The sequence below is a fragment of the Halichoerus grypus genome, chromosome 9 (genome assembly GCF_964656455.1).
Source record: "Halichoerus grypus chromosome 9, mHalGry1.hap1.1, whole genome shotgun sequence".
Taxonomy (NCBI): Eukaryota; Metazoa; Chordata; class Mammalia; order Carnivora; family Phocidae; genus Halichoerus; species Halichoerus grypus.
The window spans coordinates 36,521,954-36,541,952 of record NC_135720.1 but is presented as its reverse complement, the minus strand read 5'-3'; positions in this window follow the sequence as shown (position 1 = coordinate 36,541,952).

Genomic DNA, 19,999 nt, shown 5'->3' with positions numbered 1-19,999 from the left:
TTGTGTCTCAGTTTCCTCATTTGTTTGTTATACGGATTAAAAGAGTTAATACAAAGTAAAGAACTAAGAATTTTGGCAAACTGTCGTTGTTCAGAGAAAAAAAAATCTTACAGCAGAAAGCAATGAGACTGATACACTTCCAGGTAGTCGGGCTATAGAGAGAAAATACAACACTCATGCCAACATGGATATTTCAATTCTCATATGTATTTCTCACTTTAAAAGAATAAATTAACATTTTGACATCTACTCTAGTTCTATGTATATTAAAGATAACATGATCCATTCTCTCAAAGTCTGATAATCTCTTGGCACTGGCAATAATGAATTTTTGAATCTTCCAAGTCATGGGCCAGATGATCCAGCAGAACTGCCATTGTATTAGTTGTTTCCAGACACCTCTCAGTGGATCTATATAAGCCTGTAATGAAGTGTTCCACAGTTCTCATATGTTCCACAAATGAGAACATAAAGAATGGACTTTTCACAAACCAAAGTTTTAATTTAAAGGAATGTCCTTTATTTTGAGGTTGTAGTCTGCTATATATTTTTTTGTTTCCAGACAAAATTGTACTGAATTTGTTTTACTTTATTAAAATGTGAAATCCCAGATTTTTTGCCTGGCCCTTCCTAACTAATCACTACCCAGTATGTTTCCTGAGCTCCATTCTGCCATAATTTCTCACTTTCCCCTGACATATTTGAGCAGAATCTTCACATCTCATCAAAGTCTCATCCAAGTATTTCTTGGAGGCCCAGAGTGTATCCAACAATGTCATCCCTATCAAATCCATGGTGCTACCACACCAAACCTAAAAAGTACTGTATAAGCCCCACCCCACTAGGTTGAGTGGGTTGTTCCTACCTACTCTCGCAGATGCTACAGTTTTCTGCTAGCCGCTCTTCATAGCCCAGCTGGTAGTGGGTGCCAAATTGGGAAAATAGCCCTCTCTCCTTTGTATTTCTCTTTGATGTGGCCCAAAGAAGCATTGTTTGGGGCCATGGTGTCATTCATTGGTGTTCAAATACCAGCCCCCACAGTAATTCACATGTCTACTCTTCTCCTGTGACTTGAATGAGTCACTGGGTCAAGTTCATCATGCCTGGTTTAGTCTCTCTCAGGGGGAATCCTCTCTGGGAAATGTATTCAGGATCTTGTGCTAAAAGGCTTTGAGAAAGCCACTCCATCAGGATTATCCACCAGTGTGTCCAAACTACAACAGTAGATTGAATTTTTTTCCAGAAGGTACAAATATATTTCCATTAAGACTGTCTCATCAGCTTGACAAACATACTTGAAGCCTAGTGGTTGGTAGTAGGATCCCATGCATAACTCAAGGTGAATGATTCCTATCATCATTTAGGAAGTTTTGGATATGTAAATAGCACCCAAACATCTAGCCTCAAGTTCATTTCAACTATCCTTGGCAAATTACTTAATCTCTCCAGATGTCAGGGTTTTATTTAAAAAATGGGGATAATAATAGTACCTACCTTATATGTAAATTAAATGGGTTACTATATTTTAATATATATCTTAATATATTTTAAGTTAATATATTTTAGTAGTGCTGTCTGCCATAAATACTATGTAGAGATTAGATATTATGATTATAATTATTAACTTTGTCACACTGTCTCCTAGGATAGAAGCAGACAGATATATTTGATTGTCTTCATATTAAGTTGATCTAGTGTATTCTGATATCATTTCTTTTAAATATACACATAATGCCTTAAAAGAGAAACTGCTATAATTAATTATGTTGTATTATTACATTTACTTTACACTTTACTCTGAGGAGTTTTTAGACTGTAACAAACAGAAGAAATCTTGGAATACAGCACATAAATAATTCAATCAGTTATAATATCCTACATGATTAGCTGCATAAAATTGGTAAAAGCATTACATCAGATGATGGGATATGTAAGCTCATAGAATGAAAAATTTTCTTCATACTACAGATTATCCTTCTTCTTCTTGCTTTTTTACCCAGCAAGTGGCAGGGAAGTTCAAATGACTGCTCACATTGTAGCTTTAGTTCAAGTCACGGCTCAGCCTCACAAAGGCACAACTGACAATTCCAGATGTCCATTAGTCACGGCACCATGAAGACAGACCCCACTGATCAGTTTGTAAGCTGCGGGCATATCATGAAATTGTCTTGCCACCATACAGATAAACAAAGCATATGTGCTATTAGCTCAGAGCTGAAGATAGAAAAGGAATATTAACTTCAAAATCAAACGAGAACATGCAAGAAACAATTTTTTTTTTTAAAAAAGAAGAAAATGCAACCTCTGAGGACATAAACAAAGGTACTGGTAATGTAGAAGAGAGCCTGATTTTTGCGGTAGTATTGCCGTCTTTGATTATTGTATGGGGTAGACCCATGCTGGCTGAAATTATGTCTAGCCCTTTACAGCAGCAGATTGGACTAGCCAGAGGCTTGGAACCTTGTGGATTTGTGGCTCTTCAGAAGTGCTTCTGTATTGGAATGTGTTTGTGTTTGCCTTTATTTGTTTTTAATAAAAAAAACTTGAAGAAAAAGTTTCTGCCTTGGTAGATTTTCTTTGGAATCCCAGAAAGGGCTCTTGAGGGCTCTGTGGCTCTTTTGTGATGATAAACCAAAGCTTTGAGCTTGTCCCAGTTGGAATTCCAGACACTAAAGAAGCCAACTTCAATTATTATTATTGTTGTCTACAGAACTGAGCCCCTTTCTGATTATTCAGGTTTATACTAATAGTCTTCTAAACATATTAAGTTTTTTATTTTTTTACAACGAAGCTGGGACTACAAAACAAAGCAGGGGAAACTTCACAATAATGTTTCAGAGGTCCCAATTTTCTGAGTCTCCATGGCGGGTACCTGTGGTGTGGTGGGTTTTATTGGGAGGGAAACATTAATAAAAATATTCTTCTGCAGTGAAGAACAAATTTCATAAACTGGTAGAATAGATTATTACGTGAGAGAAGATGGCAGCTGAGATAAGCGTAGTCTCTCTGAAAGAAAAAAATTTATTACAGTATTGGAGTCTCCAAACTGAGTCATTAATATTTGTGAGGATAATCATAGACTCTTAAGAGTTATATAAGGAAAGTTAAACCTTAATGTTTTGCAAGATCTAGCTGTACCATGTTCCAGATAGAGTATTTAGTTTCTATTTAAGCCCATATCCTAGCAGAGAATTAGCTACCATACAAGATAACCCTCTCCAGGTGAGAACAACTCTGAGACAAAGTTCAACTCCATATAGGGCCAAAGTTATTTCATTTTAACTTTGACCCATTAATCATGATTCTGTCCTCTGAAGTTATTCCTTCTTTTATATAAGATCTGTCATTTATTAAAGATAGTAATCATTCCATCCCATTCCCTAAAGCCTTTTCTTGTCAAGAGTCCTTAGCTCCTGCAACCATTCGTCTCCTTTAAGTTAAATTAAATCAAATTAACATTTGCTGAATACTGACCATGAGCCATACCCTGAGGTAGGATCTTGGAATAGAAAGAATGATAGTCTGTACTCTTAAGAAGATCACAATTGGGACAGAAGGACATTAATGACATGTAATCTTATCACTGCAATACGGTTCTCACAGATGTTAAACAGAGACCTGTGCAGCCTGGATGGTGGCCAGGAGTGATTAGATCTGCCAGGGGAAGCTGGGAAATCCTTTTCTAAACAATAGCATTTTCCAAATGAAAAATTAAGGAAAAGCATTCCAGGTGAATTGAAATACTGTGTATGGCATAGCTGTGTGAAAAGCAAATTGTATTAGGAGACAGGGTCACATGTATTATGAAGCTTTTTCTATGAAGCTTGACTAGACCCAGAAATGTTATTAACCTAAAATCAGCTAGGGGCTCTTTTCCAATTTTCTAACCTATCTTGAATTTCCATCTCCTCTTAAAAATGTTTATTCTGCCTTTTCTAGTTTAAGAATAATTCTACTTCATAAGGAAGGCAGAGTGAAAGTGGAATTGAGAATTTGGGGTTTCTCACAATTTCCTTAAAAATCACATCCTCCTACCCCAATTGATTGGTCTATTTCTCTCTTTTCCTAATTCTCATACCCCAGTAGCCTTAAAGTGCTTCCCTTCTGCTGATCTTTAGCTTATCACAGGGCTTATCTTTACCAACACTATTCTATTCTTATTCTTACACTTTGTGATTGCTTGTGCTTTCTGTGTTTCTTATGTTTACCTATTTTAAACATTCATTGAGAGTCATCAGTGCTTTTTAATAGTTAATTATTGAACTATTACTGATCATTTCTCTAAGAATTTTAGGTACATTATTTCATTCAATCTTTATAATAGCTCTATAAAATAATAATTATTATTGTTTATAATTTACAGATGAAGAAATCTGAAAGGATAGGCAATTTAGCCACAAAATTTGACTCTGGTGCTGGCTTTCTTATCCGATGGAATGTACTGATAATACTGTAACTTTCAGATCCTTTTTATCTTTAGCACTTTGGCCCCATTGGTAATGGTAAGTGGGAAAATTCTACTTTTAACATTTTGCCTATTTTTTTTTCTATTCTTGAGTCTTTAACCATGTAAACAATCTTTTTCCTCCCAATTTTGAAATCTCATTTGTGCTTTTGGCCAAGAACTCATTGAACACTCCCTGAATAACCCCATCTGCAGATGCACTCCTGAGGTTCCTAGATGTGCCTGTCAAATAAGACATTTTCTTAGAAACTGAGGCTTGTTTTGGGTGATTACTGCAATTAAATAACCTATTGCTGGGGATTTGTGGTTTCTATTTTATACATAATTGCTTTTATTAAGAGTCTTATAGTCAAATAAAGAACGATAAAGTCAGTAACAAAATTCAAGCTGAAAGTTACAATATTAGAAAATTATAAAAATATAATGAGACATCTTTCCTAACTATAGAAATCCAGTATTTTATGGGCTTTTGCTGATCTCCCAAATTTCCAGACTCCCAGACTCTCATCCAACCCAGGAATGCCCACTGGATAGCCACAGATCTTAGCATCTCTTTAGCCTTAGATATCTTAGATGTTACTTTTGGACTAAAAATAACTAGTGATTGGGATCATTACAAACATTCGCTGGTAAATACTAACGACACAAAGGGGAAATTCTGTTACATTAGCTTTTATAAGACGTGAGAAGTGTGTTTTATCAAAGGACACACTTAGGGTACTTCAGTGGAAAAAAAGGATGGCAATTTATTGGAAGGCATCAGAGGAAATTGAGCTGGAAGAAGAACAAACAGAAGCGAAGTTGGAGGCTTTGTTAAAGGAAAGTACACTTGTTATTAGTCTCCATGTTATAAATCTTTTGAAGAGAAGTAAGCTCACAAAAGCAGGACATTGTCTGTCTCTGGTGCCTGAGAACATGAGAAAGAGAATGGGAACATTAACATTCTATCAAATGGCCAGTACAAGAAGCACATTATATCCCCTAAAAGACATAATGGACACCATAGAGCTGGTGATAACTGTGAAGGAAAATGCAGAATGTATTAAAACAGATACATAATCTTAAAGAAAATTAACACATAATTAATTACAAATTTTAATGTAAAAGAAAGCACTAAGAAGTGTTTCTGATCTTGTTCATATTTCCATGATTTCTTTTACTGTGAAAATGCTTGCCAGGCATTTCTTCTAGAAACTGAAATAATGCCCTTGCCAATCCAAGAAGAGGAGAAAGGCATAACTCCTGTGGAGAAAGAAACGGGGAGAAGAAGGTGTGAATAGTGTTGAAGTAAAGGAATGCTGTTTTGGCATCTCATCCATGTCAATGACAGCAGGTGCCACAGAGGAAAAGACAACCAAATAAAGGGCAAGGAAACCAGGAGAGCAGACACAAAGAGGGAAACACATCCATCTGCCCTGTGCCTCATTAATCTTGTCACAAATACTTGCTGCTGAGAAATGTTAATCTTCTCACTACCCAAACTAGCCTCCTTCACAAGAATGTTTTCAAGGTCTGGTATATCTAATGACTGAACCATTTAATAAATTACTTACTTATGTTACTATAAAAGCCAGGCCAGCAGCTGTAACCTACATGTAAAGCACTAAATCCTTATACCTGACTTTCTAAAGGTTCCTTTAAATCATATTTAGTGACAGGGTGAGGTACACAGGAATCAGGATTTAGTGGCAGGGCATACTTCATGCTGTTTTGGGTAGGTCAGGAGGTCTGATTTGGATTTCTTCCCAGTAACCTGATCTAGGTGAATCAGCAGGTTATAAATGAAAGTCAGTTTCTAAGATCTCCTGATTTTCTCTATCAGAAACTTTATAAGAACATAGTGAAAAACAGGAAAAGACCGAGAGATAATAAATACCATTGACTGATATGATGATATTGCAATTTCTCCTTCCTCAGACAATGTGAAATGAGATGCCATTTTGTATCAGCTAAATATTTGCATAGATTCCTGAGTTTTTTATTTCTATTGTTAGCCAGAAAAAATACTCATATGACTGAAAAGTGCTTAAGAGCTCACATTACCTTTTCTAGGTCACAAAATATAACATTAGATTGTGAGTTTTTCAAGGGCAGGTTCTAAAGACTTTCATATACTTTCATCACTCACAGTATTAAAATACCTCCTTCACACGTTAAATCATAGGAAAGAGAAAGAATAAAGGGGAAGACAAAAGAAACAAAATGTATTAGACTTATCACATTCAAACACTGACATTCATTGCCTCATTCCATCTTCACGACAACACTTGGATGAATTAAGAAACTTTAGTTCAAGGTCACAATAACTACGATAAAATTAGTGTTTGACTAGTTTTGTCTGATTTGAAAGCTTGCTCAGTTTGCGCGGAAAGGAAAATGTTTGAGTACCAGCAAACTTTCCACGCCCCTGAAACCATGCCTCATTGACAACTGTCTTCTTGTTCTACGCATGCCATGGCTGCACCAATTTATGGAATATTTCTAAAAGATCATTGGTCCTTCTCTATTACTTTCAATGAAAAGACTTCTGAACTAGCATAGCATGCTAAATCTAAAAATTGCATTTATAGAATCTCAGAGAAGCCCAAGGGTCTCACAAGCATTGCTAGTAACGTGTTTTCTTCATTGTCAAAGGGACAATAACACTTGCTGTTATTGAACCCCAGGAACACATTGGGAATATTTGGCCACTTTGTAAGTGTAGGAAAATCATATGAAATCTGAAGAAACTGTCTCAATTTTCTCATCATATGAAAATGGTAATAATAACAATAATGAATAATAAGTATGCAGAGAAGATTGACAAGCTACTGTGTGTAAAGCAGCTCACAGCACAGAAAAAGTGTTAAGTCAATGATAGCTTTTATTAACATTATTTTCGTAATTATAGGTTTGTATTCTCTGAGATAAGAGTTCACTAGCTTCAGAATCCTAAAGTAAAATACTTTCTTCTGTTTCTCTCCCCTCCAATCACAACTTCTTTGCTTCTATCTTGTATTCCAGGAGAGTGATCAGGTCTTTTATAAAGGAAATACAAGAATAAGCTATAGATGAGAAGAAACTGCATATATTTGAAAATTCAGTCCTTAGTAACTAGTATATTTATAAATATCTCAATATTTTTGCTTCCATATATACCAAAAGAATAAGTGAAAGTCATTTTTGTACACCTCCCAACCCTGCCCTTCCCCTCAAAATAACATAGGAAACCATAACTCTAGCTAAATAATAAAGCTCTGCCTTTATTGCTTACCTTTTTCTGAAGGCCTTAATGCATTTCAGGAATGTCCATCCTTGATCTTACTAGTCCACTTCTCTGAAATATCTGATTTTATTTTATATTTGTTGTATACTGGGGTGAGGACAGGCAGGTAAAAGTTGGGTTGTGTGGTTTTCAGAGGCTGGAAATTGAAACCCCCTGTTTCTCACAGCCCAGGTGTGGTGCAGACAGCCCTGGCCTCCACATTTCCTCACCATGCCCTAAAAATGACCTTAACCCTGACATAGAATGAGAAGCAACATAACTTTGAAAGACCGTTGTTGGCTGGCTATGCGAGACAGAGCAGTTTTCTGAACACTGGGGCTGTATCTCATTGCTCTCCCCTGTGTGTTAACACTTCCAGTCTCTCCAAGTTGACCTGGACTCTGTGAAGCCATAGAGGGGGTCAAAACTAATCCTCAGTGCCCATCAAACTCATTTTATGAGTTGGTCCTTGAAGCAGTGGGAAAATGACTCAGATCAATTCTCTCCCTTCTATTCAATCTTGAAATCTATTGGAAAGCATCATTTTCTTCTAAGATATATCACCCAAATACACTGTGCCTTTTTTACCTCTTGCTCTATTCTCATAAATATATAATAAATAAATAGATAAATACATTTATATGTGCACAAAACACTGAAGTTAAAACAATATTCCATCACTCCAACAAACTGCATTTTCCTTGCATTGCTTAATCATTTTTCATTTATTACATATCTTTACCTATTATAAATCTGACAGTGATAACAAAAATATCTTTTTTGGCTTCTTTAAAGAGTACGTGCTCTTACTTTTTCTTTAAAGACAGATGTTTAGAATGATAGAAAGTGATCAAACCAGGGAATGGAAGAATTTAAGCACATGGAATTTTCTTCTCCAAAATTTATTGAAACAACATGGACAGGTTTTATTCTTTTAAAAAATGACTGGTAAAGTTAGCTTTATAAAGTATTTCTTGCAACCATTTAATTAAATTTAAGTCCTATGCGGAATAATTCAAGTCTTATGTAGTGTAGCCTCTTCTTTGCAAAAAAGAACTGTTTTAGGGAAAGAGTCATTTCTAAAATGTCCACTTGTTTTCTGTAGTAAGGCTCCAACATGCATGCACAGGACTACTGGCAACCCTCTCTTCATCTTTCAGTATGTCTGACTACTGAAAATAGGAAATGAAGGAACAAGAACTCTGATAGATTTCATGACATTAGCGATCAACATCAGCTCATGTAAGTGTGATGTCTTAGTGGAGGTAAAGTGGTCTCTCATTGTCCTTTGCTCACAGGTTCTTTCTCAGAAAGATTGCCAAGTAGAAAACCAGTTTCTATAGCCAATCTGTTCATATGCCATTGCTCTGTTGAGCATTCATATAGTAAAGGAGAATATTTATAGATTGGTTCTTGACTATTCCAAACAATAAGGACTCATGTGAGCTGATGACTAATGACAGTATCAGAGCAGTATGACTTACGTTCCAATAGTACTCAAAAGGTGATGTTTCAGCTCAGTCTCAAAATCTGGGCCTAGTTTCAGTGAACGGCAGAACACTGGCCTTAGACATGGTGATTCACTTTGGACTTCTTGGTACATCAGAAAGGCCCAGAACCAGCAGCGCATTTTTAGGGGTTGACGCTGGAGGAGATGATGGGTGAATTACCATGGACACTAAGAAGATATGTAGTTTTTCATTGCGTTTACTTCCTTTATTATATACCTTTCCCAGAAATGTATTTTTATTAGTAACTAGGTTTTGAAATTTTTTACCAAGACGCCAGTATAAACCATTTCTCTCTAAATAAATGCCTCCAATAGCTGATGTGTAGGTATAGGTCAGTGTGAGCCAACCATGCTATTAGGAAACTAATAAATATGTCTCCTTTGTTTTCTATTAAATGAGAAAAAGCAAGACAATATGGCTCATGCCAGATCAGGTTGTGACTGGTATGTGCTTATCCTTTACATAACAAGTGTATTTTATAAGAAAAAACACAAGGGAAATATTTTTATTTATTTTATTAGTTGTACAATAGCCATGTTGGCAACTGAAGAACTAATAAACTAAAATTGTCTCATGTGGTTCTTATTATGGAATCAAATAGTGATGTAAAAGGCAAGCACACACCAATCATAACCCCATATGGCTGAAAGAACAGGAAAATGTGGCTCCATTTTCATTAGTAAATAGAGGCATATATTTCATGATGTGTTCAAACCTGGCTCTAAAGGAACTCCCAGTGCACTATGGCATTTTGTACCACTCAAGGGGTGTCACACTTACACCGGTTAATGTTGATGTGGGTTGGAAGGAGACGGCTGCTCTCAGTCTTGCAACAGAATTAACAGAGCACCAGTGGAGACCGGAGCAATATTTCTTGGCAGTCTTGGAAGAAAAGCATGCTAAACCAGTACGTGATATATACGGTCTTTGCAATATACACTTGGCTTATTTGCAGCAAGTTAGTTGACATGCATGTAACCACCAAAATTTCATTCCAGAATGTTTAGTCTTTTCAATAACCAGACAAAACCATTCAAGCTTTGGAATCAAAAGACTGCATGCATAAATACTTTCTAAGTTCCTTTAGTGCAAATTGTAGTTTATCTCTAAGGAAATATAAGGGTATCTATTATCAAGGAAGGTAGGTATTCATTTGCATCAGACACTGCACTAATGAATCATCCTTGGGATAACAAGGAGTGGTCGTTGGGCTTCTAGGAAGTGTTGACATGTAAGAGCACTAGGTTTTTATTAGGAACAGAAAATATTGGGTGCTGAGAATCAAAGATGGTTCCTTCTAGCTTCTCTTTCTAATTTGTTTTTTCTTTTCTTTTCTTGTCTTTTCTTATCTACTTGTGAATACGTGGCTAAATGATCATATCACCCAGACATGAGTAAGTCTCCTGACTTTTGAACACTATGTGCCACAGCTAGGATGGAATTATTTTCTTATCCTGGACTTGTTCTGGAGTGCAGAGGAAATGATAAATTTGTTCTTGACATATTTTATTAAATTACACTTAGGTTTATATAGAACATTGATTAATTTGGCAAGAAAATTAGTGCAGAAGAGCACTCAAGTCACACAAAATTTCTAGATTTATAATCTGATTTTAAAAATCTATACTTTTGGTAAACAATCTTTTAAAATCTAGTCAACAGACAAAAAAATGAAACCATGACCAGAATTACTTATAAAAAATTAACACTAACCAGTGCTTTTATCAGCTGCATCCATGATTACTGAGTGCATCGATAATCTATACTGCTGTACCTATTTACCTGGTAACTAAATATCTGACCAAAGATATTACTGGAGCTGAAATGACCACTCCATTGGATAATGACTAAACATTAAAGAGGATACTAAATCTGTTCTTAAAGATCTCAGACTAGATCCTAAGTGAGAAGAAAATGTCGTTTGCACTCTTGGGATCTAATGTATCAGGAACAACTGGGGGCAATATGTAAAAAACCTGACTGGCTTCTGACACCATATTTATTCTCCTTTAGTGAGAAAGGCTGATAAAGAAAAGCTGGTTAATTCCTGGCTCTGTTATAAGGGGGAGCCTAGACTTGAATGTTAGAACTGCTACCTAATGACTGCAACATTATTATTGCTTTCTTTTGGAAAGCCAATGAGAGAATGGATGATCAGGATTTCTGTTTATTATTTTACCCCTAAAGCCTCCCCCAGTGTTTGGCATATAGTAGATATTCAAAATATATTTTTTAGAAAAAAAATAAGTGAATGAACTAATACCTCTAAACTTCATTTTTCCTTATTTATAAGGTAGAAATACTAATATTTATCTTACTGTGTTATTTTAAAGACTAAAGATGATATGTGTAAATCCTGGCACAATTCTCGACATACCATAGGTGGATGTTAGAAACGTTTGATGGTGTTTATTTATATAACAGATTATCCACTTACACATGAGATAGTTTAATTTTTTTCTCTACCTGGTACCTTCCTCGACTATACTTGACAATTAATGTGCCCCCTGAAGTTGAAGATGAGGTAAACTTTGAAGGAAGAAGAAAAAAGATGTGGATTCAAAATTAATATCATATCAATTTGGAAGACCCACACAAATGTAAATATGTTTGTTTCCTAAAATACCCAAAGCCTGACCAATGTTAATATATTTTCAAGTGCCGAGGTGGCTCAGGTCATGATCTTGGGGTCCTGGGATCGAGTCCGTTTTGGGCTCCCTTCTCCTTGGGGAGCCTGCTTCTCCCTCTGTCTCTCTCTCTCTCTGTCTCTCATGAATAAATAAATAAAATCTTTAAAAATATATATATTTTTTCATTGAGTTCTGGAAGCTTTTTATACACCATTCAAAAATTCGTGGACTATATTGTAAAAAGCATTTCAATTCAACAGATATGAACTCGACAGAACTGGGGAGAAGGCATACACAACAACCACATATTTTCTTTTACGAAGACAGCATTTTTTTCTCTTGAGCCACATTATTCGTATAATGTAGATCAGCACGAATAAGAGAAGAGACCAGATTGGAAGAGGAACTATTGGTATTTTACCGCTGTAAAATGTGACCTTGTGACTCATAGCAACAGAACGAAGAGGGGAATGGAAGAGCTGATGAGGTCAATAGCGGTGCAGACATGGGAGACAGGAACAAACCAAGCTTAAACCTGAAGGATATTTCCTGCCAGGAAGGGCTGCCTTTCTGGAAATGGAGCCCAGCAAGGATGGAGGGCACACATTTTCTGTACCAGCTTTTGGGACTGCAGATGTGCATGTCCTCAGGCCTCCTATGTATGGGCCACTGATTAATCCTTTGAACAGCATTGCTTCTGTTTCTGAAGGCGAGGCTTGAGCTCAGTGTAGCCACCGTGCCAAGCCACTAGAAAGGAAAACCAGAACTGGCACTGATCTTTCAGCACTGTGTTCCCATCTACAGTGTTTATTTCCCTAAATCTTTTAACAATTAAAATACTCTCAATTAGTATACAAGCATCTTTATGATTTGCTATATTCTTTCAACTTTCAGTGTAACATTATTTATTTTAACTTCAATTTGCGTTTGATGTGGTGCATATATACAATTTACCACAGAACCCGTTTTAACATTTAACAGCACGCTTCCTTTTTCCTTTCTCAAACTATTTAAAATCACATGTTTTACATTTTCATTGGATTCAGATATGTTTTCAGCAGATAGACAGTAAAACAAACAGAAATAAATTGATTTTGGTAAACAGCGGAGATGTAACACAAGGCAAAAGTTCAATTTACACTTTTCATGTTCCTCTTATCCTTTTTATTGCCAAAAAATACAATTTTCATTTTAACAAATAGGATAATCTAAACTAGAGGAGATAATCAGACAGTTAAAGTCTAGCATTTTCCTTTGTTTGATGGTCTATTCTTTATCTGAATTATAACACCGTGCCAACATTTCTCTAACAGTTAGTACATGGGAGGGTTGTGATAAAAAATGTCATGTTTATTTAAAATACAAAGCATAACTACCACCACCAACATCAACAATAAAAATTCCTTGTTAAAAACAAGTGAACTAAAAACCTTCCAAAATTGCATTTGATTCTTAAAAATCTATTGTTAGTGAATACTATCATGGTATTTCATTCAGGTTAAATAAAAGTCAGATAACATTTCTAACTGCCCACCAAACATGGATTCCCTTCCCCCAGGGACTCGATCTTATCACCATATGTTTCAAAAGGCTCATTGGGAAGACTTTCTCCCTGTCGTTCCAGAGTGTTTTAAGCAAGTGGAATCCTGGAAAATAAAGATGGAGGAAGGGGGTCACAGCAATGATGCTCCATGTATGCCTTGGGAATCCTGGTCTCCCTAAGAGTCTCTGTTGTGTTAAATAATGTATGGCTAAACCTTCTACGAATGCTTTCAAGTAAATTAATATTTATTCTCTATTTACACTTGGAGAAATGGAAGCCCAGACATGTTAGTAACCAACTTGTGGTCACACGGAAGAGCAATCATTTGACTGTGGGTCTGACTGAACCAAACCCGTGGATATCCTGGTCAGTATAACCCACTCTCACCCACAGACCACATTTTGAGGGAATTTACATGTACACTTAAAAAAGGAGGAGAGAGGGGCAGGGAAGAAGAGTCAGTTCACCGTGAGTTCTGCTTTATCCCTTATCACCTCCTTTACTTATCTTGAGTTCCTTCTTAACCTCTTGCTCAGTTAAAACTCCCATTTCCTGGTGATGACTCTATTAGCTTCTATCGCTTCATAATAAAATTAACCACAAACTTAACAGCTTTTAAAACAGCATCTGTTTATTATCTCACAATTCTGTAGAGCAGAAGTCTTCAGGACATGGGAGTTCTCATGAGTGTATCACGAGTCTGAAATCAAGGTGTTGGCCAGGCTGAGTTCCTGTCTGGAGGCTTTTGGGCAATATCATCTTCTAAGTTCATTCTCGTTGTTGGCAGAATTCAGTCCCATGCAGTTGTAAGACTGATGTCCCCATTTCATTGCTGGCTTTCAGCTCCTAGATGTTCCTCTCAGGTAACTTTCCACATGGCCTCCATAGACAGTTTACAACATGGGTGTTGCCTTCTTCTGGCCAGCTGCAACTTGTCTCTTTCCTCTTCTTCCACCAGCCAGAGAATACTCTCTGTTTTAGAATACTCATGTAAGTCGTTTAGCTTGTTTAGATCATCTCCCTTTCTTAAATTCAACTGTACTATTTGACATAACCTAATCACTAGAGTAAAATCCATTTTCTTCACAGTCCCAGAAATTAGAGCAGGAATGCCTGGAGCCATTATAGACTTTAGCCTGTCTATAGTGAGACATCATCTGAAGTTGTTCCAATATTTTTTTAAAGTTTATTTATTTTAGAGAGAGAGAGAATGTGTGTGCTCAAGTGGGGGAGGGGCAGATGGAGGGAAACTTCAAGAGTGGAGTCCAACATGAGGCTCAATCCCACCACCCATGACATCATGACCTGAGCAGAAACCAAGAGTCAGACTCTTAACCAACTGAGCCACTCAGGAGCCTCTCTTTCAATATTTTTAAAATGAACTTAGATTAGGAAAAAATGTACACAGAAGGCATGTATTCAAAATTTTAAGTATATTATTAAGTCACATGTTTTGATAACTGATGGAATCTGTGGGAAAGACATTTTAGGGGTAGCAGAGTGAAGCACGTTGGGCTAATGTAGTGACTGAAAAATACAGAAATTGTTCAGTGTATTTCATTTCTGGCTTATATGATCAATATGCTAGTATTTAAGTTAAAAACATTCATATAATGTTGATATAGTATCAAAATTAGTACTGTTACGGTATTTGTACAGGTCAAACTACTGGAAGTCGTAAAGTGAGAATCATTTCTATGGATCTGTGACCACTGTGTGCCTCCTGATTTCTCCCTTTTTGAAGGGGGATGTGTAAAAAGGCCATTCATGTTTGTACCCTTAATGTGTATTGGATATTTGGGAAGCAGATAACTCAACTATTTAGTCCTCATGTCTTCAGATAAAATGAGTGTCACTGAAGAAGCTGTACTCGAGGAACTGCACCCAAGGAGCCTCATCTGAACCTGAACCTGATTTAGATGAGGAAATACTAGACATTAAGAAGATACCAAAATAGAATGAGATTTCGATGTCTCAGGGAAGAAGATGAATGCACATTGCGTGTGGTAGGGTAGGGAGGATATGAATTTTTGTAGCCAGAGGTTTGACTGTGACATACTGTATTTTCCAAAGATGGCCTGCATGTTCTCACAATGACAGTCAAATAAAAGTCAGATCACATTTCTAACTACCCTCAAAACCTTGATACTGCTTCCAATGAGTGGTGAAGTCACGTTCCTTCTTCCTATACCAGGCAGACCTTTGGATTGTCTCATATAATAAAGTATGGCAGAAATGATACTAAATGACTTTGAGGCTAAATCATAAAAATGCCCTGCATCCCTCCTTGGCTCTTTTGGGACACAGTCACTATTCTGTGAGAAATTTCACGCTAGTCCACAGAGACAGACTACATGAAGACGTCACGTGTACGTATTCTTTCTGGTTGACAGCCAAGCTGAGGTTCCAACCAATAGTCAGCACCAACCACCAGACATGTGAATGGAGATATGTGAGTGAAGATGTCCCCAAGATGATTTTAGTCCTAGCTGTTGAATCACCTTCAGCTTTTAAGTCTTTCCAGCTAAGACCCCAGACATTGTGGAACAAAGACTACCCATTCCTGATACTCCCAGTATGAATTTTTAACCCACAGGATTTGTGAGCATAATATAATTGTTATTTTCATTAAGTTTCGGATGGTTTGTTATATGGCAACAATAACTGGAACACTGGAAAATTAGAATACAGTCAAACAACTGTATTTCAGTCCTTCACTTTATTCAGATAGTTCTCTGATAGTGCCCTCTCAACACAACGTATTATATACATTATGGAATCTGTTGAAACCAACAAAGCTTATTATGAAGTTAAACAATGCACATTTAATGATATACATTGTCCTTATTGCTAAGTAAGGAGGCATAAAGTCAAAATAATTTAAGTAAGTGATTTTAATTTGTAACATATTCAAGTTTTTATCTTACCAGTTAGTTCTCAATATTTTTATTTGTATTTCTTATAATTTGTGGTAGATTTCTATGATACATTGATACAATACTAATCTGGATTCCACTGGTGAGATTAAATTTCATTCAACTACAGAGTCAGACTAACTAGTCCATCCCATCCGGAAAGAGAATATGTGCCTCTATGATTGCTTTAGATGTTGTCATAAGCTGAGTGGAGGAAACAAGAGGCTGGAGGCTTTGTATGAGGTAAGTGGATAGAAACACCCATGGGGAGCTGATAACAAGCCTTTCCAGTAATGGTGGACTAGAGTGGTTGGAGAAAAAGCTGTCTCCTCCTGACTGCTACTTTCTATTTCCATTTTAAGATAGAAGTTAAATGTGAGATACAATCAAAGTAAACACGCAGAAATTCAGAACAAAGTAAGCAACCGGACAGTAAAAACAAGCAGTGAAGTAACAGCACAGAAATCTCAAGTGGGTAAAAACTCTCAAATTGCCAATGGTCTGAAAGACTTAGAGAAATAAAGAGGAAAAAATCCACCCCAACCAACCAACCAATGTTAACAAACAAACAAAAACAGAGAATTCCAGATTGCCATGTGTGGCATTCTGGGTGAGGAGCAGAGTTATCAGGAAGGCCCAGATAGCTTCTGTTGAGAGGATGCTATGATCACTCCTGCAAGATAAGTCACATGAGATCTCTGTAACTCAAGGGACAGGGCTGAGCAATCAGTTTCTTGATACCACAGAGGACTTACTTTCATTCTTGGTCATAATGAATTTCTTTCCCTCATCTCAGCCAGCACGCTCTCATCCCCTAGACCTGGGCTCCCAACATTTTGATGTTTCCCCTTCAGAAACAAGTGATTCGCTGTAGACATTTCCCCTGAGGTTACATACACTTGCTGGTGATAACAAGCCACTAGGTGTAGAACACCCCACCTTAACACCCCAACACCACTGTGACACACAGTATTAGAAACAATTTGAAGATGTTAGGTACTTTTTCTTATCACACTCTCATGTAGATTTAAACTTATGCTGTCACATTATCACAATTTCATCGCCTGCTCTCTGCTCCGAGTCTGAGACCCCCAACTACTCTAATCTTGCCAGTAAACTCCTATGTCCTCTCCTACCCCCTTAACAATCTTGTTCAACCTCTCGTCCTCCAAAATAAGAACACTGTTGCCTCCATAGGCTCATTCTGGGCTGAGTGCCTTACAATCTGCAGATTTTTAGAGCAGAAATTGAGTCAGAGGTGGGAGCCATGCATCTTGCAGGGGAGGAGGACTTGCAGCAGAAAGGTGAGCACAGGGGAGGAGAGAGAGTATCATGAGAAAGGATCTGACTGTGAGCATAGAGGTGTTTGCCAGAATATTCAGAGACATTGAGACTAAAGGATAGAAGTGTGAAGAGGGAGAGAAGGAACTGACACTTCTTCCTCCCTCCCCCAACATGCATCTCAAGTTGCTTCTGAATTAAGCCTTCACACTCCAAAATGCTGAAGCAGATCCATCTGTGGCTTCACTTTAAAGTAACTAAGGCTTTTAAATGGAGATTAAATGCCAAAAAGTAGAAGGGTAACACATTAGTGTTATAATGAAAACTCTAAGAAAGATAACACATCAGTGTGAAGCAACCTCATTCAAAATGTACATAAAGATATCTGATCACTTCCTGCTTTTTTGGAGGAGAGGGGAAGGGATGTAACTAGGATTTTGCCTCAATCCAAAGCCTAGAGATTAAACTGAATATACTAAATGGTTATATACTGTTTTATAGTTCTGGGCTTTACATACCTTCTCTCATTTCACAATGAGTTATTCATCTCACAATAAACTTATGCTTTCCATTATCAATCCCCAATTTCAATTACCCGACTTGGGTACAGACACAGAGAAACTGTGCACAGTGGTTTTTGATGCCCTTCACTCTTTGAGTTCTGTACTATCAAATAAATCCTGGGCACCATCTTCTATATTGTAATAATAGTTGCCTGGACAACTGATGAGAGGTTCTGATGCTGTGTGTTGCCTTTCTTTTTGAGAAAATACCACACAGAGTACCCATAGTCTAGGGCTGATAAATGTGCTCTAGGAGATCAGAAAGAAAAACCAGGATTTCGATATTTTTAAAACTTTTGCTATTTATCTCTCAGTTTAAGACAATATGATTAAAATTGATCATTCACATATTTTAAAATGAGAAAAATATAATGTAGTCCATTACAGAGCAAGGTTTTAAGTAATTTCAGTGGATACATGTAGGTTTTATAACTGCATAATAATGGCTAATCCAGTGCTTACCATGTGCCAGCCACCGTTTTAAATGCCATCACATGGATCAACTCTTTTCATTTTTATAACAGTCACCACATGAGCTAGGTGCTACTATTAATTTGCATTTTACCAAGGAGGAAACTGGGGCCTCAAACTGTTAAGTAACTTGTCTACAAGTTCACAGCTAGCAAGCTGCCTAGCTGAGATTTGAAGGCAGGTGATCTGATTCCAGAATCCACGATCCGTACCACAATGCCAAAACTATCCTGCGTTACTACTTGGAGAAGTGAGATCCTTCCAAATGTGCCTCAGTTTCTGGATGACTTCTATTTGTCATTAACTATGTGGTTACTGTGCTTTTTTCACACACACTGTATTTCTTTCCAAACTCGTGGGCCTTCCCTAACTACTAATTGTTGTATTTTGTTTTGATATCTCTATTTTTTTCCTATTGTTTTTCATCTCTTGCAATCAGTAACAGAGTCTCTGTTTCAGTCCCAAAAGTAACATGGGCTTGGGATAGTCTTTGAAAGGCCTCTCTAATATATTTAATGAAGAAATGAATAAGTGAATTATCATGCGAGATAGCTAAATGCTTATAAACCTGGTCGAACATAATTTTCTGGGAGAGGAGGCTCCCTGAAAATTTCCCTGAAATGAACTCTATAGGGGGGTCATGGAGGAAAAGTACAGGAATGTAGCTAGAAAGCTGGAATGAGTGTATAAACTGGCAGTCTTTAGTAAGTAAATGAATTTCCCTGGGCTATATTTCCTTACCTATGAAATTAAGCTTTGGCCTATGATTTCTTTGATCCCTCTCAGTTCAGAATTATATGATGCTATGATTCTCTAACAAAATTTATAACAAAATTTCAATGGCCATTTTTTTAAGAGCCTTAAGCATTTTGTTCCTGTAACTTGACTTTTGCTGGGTTTTCTTTCTTCTCTCTCTCTCTCTCTCTGATCTCTTTCGCTATCTCCTTCTTTTGCTTTCTCCCTTTCAAAGAAAAAAAAAAATGACTCCCCAGGTGTGACAGTTATTGCTCAGGCTCTCTCACAGCTGAAATTATTCACCACATAACAACCCCAGACTAAAGCGGTGACATAGCCCTTGTAAAGTATTCACAAGCTATTCAATCAGCATTAAAAGGGGAAAATACACCTTTCCTCATAAGGGGACATTGGCAAAGATTAAATTGACTTCTATGAAGTTCAGGGGGCGAACACCATATTATATCATTATCAAAGCTAGACATTTTTCTTCAAGTAATGGGTAACAAGAGAGTCATCTTCTGTCCTTGCTGGGCATGTGGAAATCTCTTGGATGACAGTGGAAACTTTGCATGAAGGACTGATCATAGAATGCTTCTTTTGCTTATTTATTTATTTATTTATTTGATCTACTAAATTTG